We start from the raw sequence: 10,822 nt of genomic DNA on the forward strand, positions 1-10,822 counted from the left end.
AGACTCCGTCTCAACAACAACAAAATTTTGAAAATGAGCCAGGTGTGGTGACACATGCCTATAATCCCAGTTATTTAGGAAGGTAGGATGGCAGGATCGCCTGGGCCCAGAAAGTCAAGGCTGCAGTAACTGCACTCTAGTCTGGCAAGACTCTGTCTCTTAAATAAACAAATAAATAAATACACACAGATTTTCAGGCCCATCCCTGGATGTTCTGATTCATGAAGCTGGAGGTGGGGCCTAAAAAATCTGTATTTTTAATAAATTCTCTGGGTAATACCTATGATCATGTAAGTCTGAGGAAGACTGTTAAGGTTGGACTTGACTTTAGAGATCATCTAATTCAGTCATTCCCAAACCAGGGCATCATCCTTGACTTAATCAGAATATCCCGGGAAGGGTGCAGGGAAACCAATGCTTTAAAAAGTGGCCCCAGATGATTCCAATGCAGGCACTGGCTTGCAGCTTGCATTGAGACCCGTGACAGAGTGCCATCCATCACCCAATCAATACATGAATTTCTTCTTAGTGTTGAATGCACAGAGATGTTTCCATCATTATTGTAGCCAGCCTTCAAGAGAGCCCTTGGTGATTCTCCCCTCCTGGTATTCATGCCTTTAGGTAGTTTCCTCCCACACTGAGTAGGGCTCACCTGTAGAACCCATAGGATATTGTGGGAATGATGGAGTGTGGCTCCCAACACTAGGCTGTCAAAGATATTGTGGCTTCTCCCTTGTTCTTTCTTGGCTTGTCTGCTTTGGGGAAACCAGCTACCATGTTACCAGGATGCTTGGGGGCCACATGGTGAGCAGCTGAGTCCTCCTGCCAATCACCAGCACTGACTTGCCAGTTACATGAGTAAACCCTGTTGAAAGTGGCTCCTCCAGTCCCAGGCAAGTCGTCAGATGTCTGCAGCCATGGCTGACATCTGGACTGCAACCTCATAAGAGATCCTGAGACAGAACCACCAAGCTGCATCACTCCTCCATTTCTGGTCCGTTGAAACTGAGTGAAGTAGTAAATGCTTAATATTATTTTAAACTGATAACGGGGTTTTTATGTGGGGTGGGGTGGGGTGCAGGAGACTTGTCACACGGCCATAGATAACTAATACAATCATATTTTCCCACAAGTGCATTTCTTATCAGTGGCCCCATTTCTGTTTCATCTCCCATCTGGCAGTATGTTCTCTTCCCCAAGCCTGCAAGTAAGGTATTATAATATATTTGCTTTCACAGGTTGAGTGTTAGTTTAGAGTGCCATCATGGGGCTTTCTGACTTGGGCAGCACAACTTCTCAAATACTGTCAGTCAGCAGTGTGGAAACTCATCAGTCTTGCTTCCTGTGGTTCTCTGTGGCTTGGCTTGAGTGGATGGGGAAAAACCAAATGATCTTTTTTGTGGTGATGAAGTGCTGAGCCCTTGTCCACTGTAGGCCCAGTTCTGGCATTCTCCATGCCCACTGAGGCCTCTCTCTGACCTTTCCCTACACGTAGAAGGCAGGACAACTGTAAATGCACTTTAGCTTGTGATGTGATGTCTGTGCAGTATACCTGCCAGATTCTGGATCTTGACCTGAAAATACTGGTTTCTGTTTTGACAGAGGAGATGGGCATCTGATTTTCATCTGGAAAATGATATGTGTGCAACATTGCCAGTGTCAGAAAGAGTATTTCATATGCAATTACCCTCCAAGCCCTAGGAGGACTTTAAGTCCTTGGAAGGAAGCCAACCTACTCACTGTCCTTGATGTCATCTACAAAGTCAGAATGGCAGAAATCACATTAGACTTCACTAACGAATCATCAGCCAAAGTCTTAAAACAAATATGTGCATTTGCTTCATGCCAGCTCTTCCTTTTTTCTGCCAGTTTCTGATAGTTATGGTCACTTAGCTTTGATCTCACCGGACACCTGATTACTTAAAAAGCCAAAATCCTAAACCCACTGGTGTTATTCTGCTTGCAGATAAAAGCAAAGGTCCATTTGTGAAACATCAAAAGGAATTAGGAAAATGTGGGATGCGTGTTGCTTGGTGTTGCCTAGCAATATGGTTAGGGCACAGGAATCACAGAGAGGATGAAATTCACACCCACAAGGAAATCATATTATTCATAATAAACACACACATGCACACACATATCCTGACATCTCTGCAAGAATGTTATAAACTGAGTACAGAATTATAGTCACAAGTAGAATAATCTTCGGAGCACTGAAGAATAAACATTCTAGTTGATTGGTTGTTTATATTTCAATGTCTACATGAGTACATCACTCACTCAAAGGCAAAAGCATTAAATACCCGTGAATGGAGTTTACAATATCTCTCATAGACATGAGCTCTGTCCATATAAGTAAAACATACATTTTAAACCAAATATATTAATATGTAAAATGATAGGACAGAGTATTTAATATATAAAAACAACTTTAAGCCCTTTGCTCACCCTTATTTCAAAATATCTAGGTTTACCATGAATGTTCATAAGAGTGGTGGTAAAAAGCATGACCATCAAAGTCAGGCGCTTGTTTTCAAATCCTGACTCTGCCTTTTGCTACGTGACCATGAACGGGTTATTAAATTTCCCTAAAACTGAGTGTCCTCATTTATCAATTTGAAATGACTGTACTGCTAAATTTATAGGGCTGCTGTGAGGATTAAAATAAAGGAATCCGGCCAGGTATGGTGGCCAACGCCTGTAATTCCAGCACTTTGGGAGGCCAAGGTGAGCAGATCATTTGAGGTCAGGAGTTCGAGACCAGCCTGGTGGTGAAACTCTGTCTTTACTAAAAATACAAAAATTAGCTGGGTGTGGTGGTGGGTGCCTGTAATCCCAGCTAGTCGGGAAGCTGAGGCAGGAGAATCACTTGAACCCAGGAGGTGGAGGCTGCAGTGAGCCAAGGTCACACCACTGCACTCCAGCTTGGGCAGCCTGAGACTTTGTCTCAAGAAAAAAAAAATTTAAAATTCAAAAAAAAAAAAAAGGGAATCCAGGTAAAGGATGAGTACAGGGCTTGGTTCTACAAATACATTGGCCTTTCTACTCATTATTATTAATAATATGGTATTGTTATGCAGAAGGCCTCTTGATTGCCTTTCAATAAATATAGATGCTACTGATTAAGCCAAGAAAATGTTACAAGTAGAATTTTTGCCTGTAAGGGGGCTTTGGGGTGTTAGGAAAGGGAGATTATAGCCTCTAATCCCTCCCTGCCCTATCAATTGTTCTTCCAAAGTCAGATCCAGGCAACTCGGGTCCAAGAATGAAATGCAAGCCTCCAACATGGCCACTCACTGAAGGAAAACTCTCATTTCATGAGGCTGTTCCATCGTAGGGCTACACTGACCAGTATTCTCCCAGCTCCAGGCTCCCCTCCCAGAACAGCTCATTCCTATATCCTGCATCCTCCCGGGTTACAAATCTGGGAGTCTTCTAAAAAGGCTTCCACCTTTCTTCCTTGTAGCTGACCTTGGAAATGTTCTCAGTTCTGAGTAGAGCTTTAATTTCCTCCATAAGTACTGCTTTCCCAGGCTATGACTGCTTTGCCAGGTTATGATGATGGGAACCTGCAGGTGGGGAAGAAGGGGAGGCATCAGCTGCCTCTTCTGCTTGATCTGGGAGCTCTACTCCCTAGAAACATTTGTGTCCTAAGATATAGGCGAAACAGAATCAGAACAGCTAAGCTACCAGCCTTCCCCTAGGGAGAGGTAAACAGTTAATAGAGCACCCTGAGAAACAATATGTGTACCCAAAATAGGCAAAATAGGCAAAAACAGTTAGTGACTTGTAAGAATGAGAAAATTATACGGATCCTATTTTAAGATTCAAAAGTCAGTCATGAACCAATCGTAAGGCCAGGTGCAGTGGCTCACACCTGTAATCCCAGCACGTTGGGAGGACAAGGTGGGGAAATTGCTTGAGGACGGGTGTTTGAGAGCAGCCTGGGCAACATGACCAGACCCCGTGTCTCTACAAACAAACAAACAAACAAAAAACGATCTTAAGAAAACATTTTAATGTATTCCTAATATCATTTTACTTGTATGAATTTGGGAAATGTTTTTGTTTTCTTCCTACCAATGAAATATTTAGGACAGAATTAACTTGCAAGTCCTGTTGCTACTTATATATTTATGAGAGTTCATTTATGAAAGTAGAATAAATGTGTTTTTTTGGCTTTTAAGAATCGTTGAAACAATATTGGGTTAAAAATAGAAGGGCCCTATTTATATTAGAACAAAAAGGTTAAATTCCTAGGCTTAAGAAGTGAACAAGAGCTATATGAAAAGACTTTAAAATGCCACTGAGGATCACAGAAGAAAACTTGAACAAATGGAAGGATGTATGTATTTTTAGATAAAAAGACTTAACTATATAAAGGTGTCAATTATTCCCAATCTATAATGCAAAACACTCAATTTTAAAAAAGGACTTGTAAAAACTATACAAGCTCATTACAATACGGAAAAAGGAGCAAGAATATTCAGAAATCCTGAAAATAAAAAAACAAGGGTTTCTTAGTTGTATCAGATATTAAAATATAGTATAAAGCTCTAACAAGTAAAAGGGTATGGTATATGAATAGACAAGGCAACTCGATGAATTATAAATGCAAAGTCCAGAAATTGACTCAAATATAAAAAGAAATTTAGTATATGATAAAATGCCACCACTTAACAATGGAAAAAGATGGTCTGTTCAATAAATGATGTCAGAGCAACTGAGTAGCCCTCTGAGGAAAAAAACAAAAGTTGTATCCAAGCCTTACATGTTTCACCATGATAAATTCCAGATAAATTAACATTTTTAGAAAGGGCAAAGGGGAAATAAAATCGTGAGAGCACTAGAATAAGCCATCAGATAATCTTTAAATATAATCTTGGAGTATGCTTTGAAGCATAGAGTAAAAGCCAGAATCCAGGCTGGGTGCAGTGGCTCATGCCTGTAATCCCAGCACTTTGGAAGACCGAGGAGGGTGTATCGCCTGAGGTCAGGGGTCCGAGACCAGCCTAACCAATGTGGTGAAACCCCGTCTCTACCAACGTGGTGAAACCCCGTCTCTACTAAAAATACAAAATTATCGGGGCATGGGAGCGCATGGCTGTAATACCAGCCACTTGGGAGACTGAGGCAGGAGAATCCTTTGAACCTGGGAGGCAGTGAGCCGAGGCTGTGCCATTGCACTCCAGCCTGGGCAACAAGAGCGAAACTAAAAAATGGATTCTTCAGGACTTTCACATTAACTTTGTGTTTATGAGCCCCATTAAAAAGTGGGCAAAGAACATTTTTTTTTTTTACTATACTTTTTTATTTATTATTATTATACTTTAAGTTCTAGGGTACATGTGCATAACATGCAGGATTGTTACATATGTATACTTATGCCATGTTGGTGTGCTGCACCCATCAACTCGTCAGCACCCATCAATTCATCATTTATATCATGTATACCTCCCCAATGCAATCCCTCCCTCCTCCCCCCTCCCCATGATAGGCCCCAGTGTGTGATGTTCCCCTTCCCGAGTCCAAGTGATCTCATTGTTCAGTTCCCACCTATGAGTGAGAACATGTGGTGTTTGGTTTTCTCTTCTTGTGATAGTTTGCTAAGAATGATGGTTTCCAGCTGCATCCATGTCCCTACAAAGGATGCAAACTCATCCTTTTTTATGGCTGCATAGTATTCCATGGTGTATATGTGCCACATTTTCTTAATCCAGTCTGTCACAGATGGACATTTGGGTTGATTCCAAGTCTTTGCTATTGTGAATAGTGCCGCAATAAACATACGTGTGCATGTGTCTTTGTAGTAGAATAATTTATAATCCTTTGGGTATATACCCAGTAGTGGGATGGCTGGGTCATATGGTACATCTAGTTCTAGATCCTTGAGGAATTGCCATACTGTTTTCCATAATGGTTGAACTAGTTTACAATCCCACCAACAGTGTAAAAGTGTTCCTATTTCTCCACATCCTCTCCAACACCTGTTGTTTCCTGACTTCTTAATGATTGCCATTCTAACTGGTGTGAGATGGTATCTCATTGTGGTTTTGATTTGCATTTCTCCGATGGCTAGTGATGATGAGCATTTTTTCATGTGTCTGTTGGCTGTATGAATGTCTTCTTTTGGGAAATGTCTGTTCATATCCTTTCCCCACTTTTCGATGGGGTTGTTTGTTTTTCTCTTGTATATTTGTTTGAGTTCTTTGTAGATTCTGGATATTAGCCCTTTGTCAGATGAGTAGGTTGCAAAAATTTTCTCCCATTCTATAGGTTGCCTGTTCACTCTGATGGTAGTTTCTTTTGCTGTGCAAAAGCTCTTTAGTTTAATTAGATCCCATTTGTCAATTTTGGCTTTTGCTGCCGTTGCTTTTGGTGTTTTAGACATGAAGTCCTTGCCCATGCCTATGTCCTGAATGGTACTACCTAGATTTTCTTCTAGGGTTTTTATGGTATTAGGTCTAACATTTAAGTCTCTAATCCATCTTGAATTAATCTTCGTATAAGGGGTAAGGAAAGGATCCAGTTTCAGCTTTCTACTTATGGCTCGCCAATTTTCCCAGCACCATTTATTGAATAGGGAATCCTTTCCCCATTTCTTGTTTCTCTCAGGTTTGTCAAAGATCAGATGGTTGTAGATGTGTGGTATTATTTCTGAGGACTCTGTTCTGTTCCATTGGTCTATATCTCTGTTTTGGTACCAGTACATTAACAGACACTTTTCAAAAGAAGACATCCATGTGGCCAAACGGCACATGAAAAAAGCTCAATATCACTGATCACTAGAGAAATGCAAATCAAAACTACAATGAGATACCATCTCACACCCAGTCGGAATGGCAATTATTAAAAAGTAAAAAAAAACAGGCTGGTGAAGTTGCAGAGAAAAGGGAATGCTTATACACTGTTCATGGGAGTATAAATTAGTTCAACCATTGTGGAAAGCAGTATGGCAATTCCTCAAAAAGCTAAAAGCAGAACTGCCATTCAACCCAGCAATCCCATTGCTGAGTATATACTCAGAGGAATATAAATCATTCTACCATAAAGACACATGCACATGAATGTTCATTGCAGCATTCTTCACACTAACAAAAACATTTTTTACACTCACAATAGCAAAGTCAACCTAAATGCCCATCAGTGACAGACTGGATAAAGAAATGTGGTACACACACACTATGGAATACTGCACAGCGATAAAAAAGAACGAGACCATGTCTTTTGCGGGAATGTGGATGGAGGTGGAGGCTATTATCCTTAGCAAACTAATGCAGAAACAAAAAACCAAATACTGCATGTTCTCATTTAAAAGTGGGAGCTAAATGATGAGAACCTATGAACGCAAAGAAGGAAACAACAGACACTGGGGTCTACTCAATAGTGGAGGGTGGGAGGAGGGACAGGATTAGAAAAGATAGCTATTGGGTACTGGGCTTAATTCCTGGGTGATGAAATAATCTATACAACAAACCCCAGGGACATGAGTTTACCTTTGTAACAAACCATCACATGTACCCCTGAACCTAAAATAAATGTTAAAGCAAAACAAAACAAAAAAAAACTTTGTGTTTTAAGGAGCTGTGTTTTAAATGTCTATCCTCTAAGCAAGGAGCATGCCAAATACAGCATATTTCCTCTTCTAAGTGTGTAATGTTCTATTGTTAGATTACTGATTTAATTTTTCAGGTGAGAGCTATCAGTAGGCAGAATTCTGAGATGACCTCCAAGTTCACTTGAGTTTTATTAGAACACAGTCATGTTGCTGTGCACGGTGGCTCATGCCTGTAATCCCACCACTTTGGGAGGCTGAGGTGGGCAGATCCCTTGAGGTCAGGAGTTCAAGACCAGCCTGGCCAACATGGCAAAACCCTGTCTCCCGTAAAAATACAAAAGTTAGCCAGGTGTGGTGGCCCACACCTGTAGTCCCAGCTACTCAGGAGGCTGAGGCAGGAGAATTGCTTGAACCTAGAAGATGGAGGTTGCAGTGACCTGAGACTGTGCCACTGCGTTCTAGCCTAGGCAAGACTCCATCTCAAAAAATAAAAATGATTTAAAAAAAGAACACAGCCATGTTCATTTGCTTTTATGTATTATCTATGGCTGCTTTTGTGCTACAACACAGAGTAGTTGAGAGGAGAAGCTGGATGACCTGAAAGACTTACAATCTATACTATCCGTCCCTTTGTAGGAAGTTTGCAGCCTCTGGCTTAAACCATTTTGAGTTGGGTCTCTTGGGGTGCTCATGTGCGCTGTTTAATCCCCCTTCCCTTGACTGGAGTCAGGACCTGTGAATATAATCAATTTCACTCTTTCGATTAGTTTACATTATGTGAGACACTCTTAGCAAATTGGATAGAGCCATTCTCCAGCTGGGCTTAAATAAGTGAGGTGTCTCATGGTGAGGGGCGTGTGGTGGGCACGGAACTGTCAGTGGCTTCTAGGAGCCAAGAGTGACCTCCAGCTGACATCTAGCAAGAAAACAGGGACCTCCTTCCCATAGCTGCAAGGAACTGGATTCTGCCAACAACTACATAGGCTTGAAAGAGGATTCCACACCCCAGAAGAAAAGCCTCATGACACCTTGATTGTAGCCTTGTGAGACCCTGCATGGAGAACCTCAAGCCTTGTTTGGATGAGCCACAGAAACCGGGAGGTAGTTTGTATGTTGCTTTAAGCTGCGAACTATGTGGCAATTTGTTACATAGCAATAGGAAACTAATGCAGATCACGATGTGGGTTGCCTGCCTAAAAACAACCACTTACACACACCTCACCTACTTTCTCAGTCTTAGAAAGTGAATCAAGTCTTTTAGGAGGCATCTAAAAAAGCTTTCCCTGCTGGGCACGGTGGCTCACGCCTGTAATCCCAACACTTTGGAAGGCTGCAGGTGGGCCAATCGCCTGAGGACAGGAGTTTGAGACCAGCCTGACCAACATGGTGAAACCCCGTCTCTACTAAAAATACAAAAATTAACCGAGTGTGGTGGTGGGTGCCTGTAATCCCAGCTACTTACTTGGAGGCTGAGGTGGGAGAATCGCTTGAACCCAGAAGGTGGAGGTTGTAGTGAGGCAAGATCACACCACTGCACTCCAGCCTGGGTGACAGAACGAGACTGTGAAAGAAAAGAAAAGAAAAGAAAAGAAAGAAAGAAAGAAAGAGAGAAAGAGAGAAAGAGAGAAAGAAAGAGAGAGAAAGAGAGAAAGAGAGAAAGAAAGAAAGAAAGTAGAAGAAAGAAAGAAAGGTAGAAGAAAGAAAGAAAGAGAGAAAGAGAGAGAAAGAGAGAAAGAGAGAAAGAAAGAGAGAGAGAGAAAGAAGGAAGGAAGGAGAAAGAAAAAAAGAAAGAAAGAAGGTAGAAGAAAGAAAGAAAGAAGAGAGAGAGAGAAAGAAGGAAGGAAGGAGAAAGAAAAAAAGAAAGAAAGAAAGAAAGAAAGAAAGAAAGAAAGAGAAAAAGAAAGCTTTCCATGGTCCTAGAAAGGGGACACAGGAAAGAGACATATGTGGCCTTTGGACACTGTTGCATGAAGACATGTGTGGAGGACTGTGGTCATCTTATGACCCGGAGGGACCAAGACTGGGGACACAGCCTGCACAAAGGTGAGCAGGCAGATAGAATGAATTGAGGTCCTGGATTGAGATGTGAAGCTGCTGAATCAACTAACCCTCAAGCTTACGTTGCCTGGAACTTCTTGTTACTTGTGTAATAAATTCAGTGACTGTTTAAACTAGAGGTCAGCAAACTACAAATCCTGCTCACCACTTGTTTTTAAAGGTAAAGTTTTATTGGAACCTTGGCATGTTCATTTGTTTACACATTGTTTATGGGTGCTTTCATGCAACAACACAAAGTAGCAAAGACAAGGGCCACATGACCTGCAGAAACTACAGTGTTTACTATTTATTCCTTTAAAGGAAAAGTTTTCCAGTCCCTTCAATCATTTTGAGTTGGGTCTCCTGTCATTTGCACCTTATAAGCATTCACACAATATTTGATCACTTTCATTCTGATAATGAGTGGTAACACTAAACTATTACTGATAATAATGACTCTCTTAGTCCATTTGGGCTGCTATAGTAAAATACCATAAACTGTGTGGCTTATGCATAGAATTTAATTTTCTTACTCTGCTGGAGGCTGAGCTGTCCAAGATCAAGTTGCTGGCAGATTCTGTCTCTGGTGAGAACCCATTTACCGGTTCATAGATGGCCATCTTTTCACTATGTCCTCACATGACGGAAGGGGTGAACCAGCTCCCCTGGCCTCTTTCATAAGGGCATGAATCCCATTCATGAGAGCTCCACCTTCATTACCTAATCATCGCCAAATGCCTCAACTCCTAATATCATCACCTTGGGGGTTAGGATTTCAACATATGAATTTGGTGAATGGGGGGACACAAACATTCACACCATAGCAATGACTATGCATGTTTTTAAGCAAAGCTTTATTGAAGCATATCATACATATATAAAAGTTTGAAAAATCATTATTGCACAGCTCAATGAATATTCGGAGTGAATATGCTTGTGTGACATCACCAAACCCCAGAAACCCCTTATACCCACTTCAGTCACTATATCCCCCTCCCTAAAGACAACTACTCTTCAGACTTCTATGAGAATGATCTCCACTGACTAATTTTGTCTGTTTATGAACTTCATACAAATGGATTCATAAATGTATATCCTTCTGTGTCTGGCTTCTGTTGCTCAGCATTCTGTTTGTGAAATTCATATCTGTTGTGTGTAGCATTTATTCTCACTGTTATGTTCCATGGTATGAATATATCATGATTTATTTATCCATTCTATGGTTGA

The sequence above is a fragment of the Trachypithecus francoisi genome, unplaced genomic scaffold (genome assembly GCF_009764315.1).
Source record: "Trachypithecus francoisi isolate TF-2019V2 unplaced genomic scaffold, Tfra_2.0 Lachesis_group0, whole genome shotgun sequence".
Classification (NCBI taxonomy): domain Eukaryota; kingdom Metazoa; phylum Chordata; class Mammalia; order Primates; family Cercopithecidae; genus Trachypithecus; species Trachypithecus francoisi.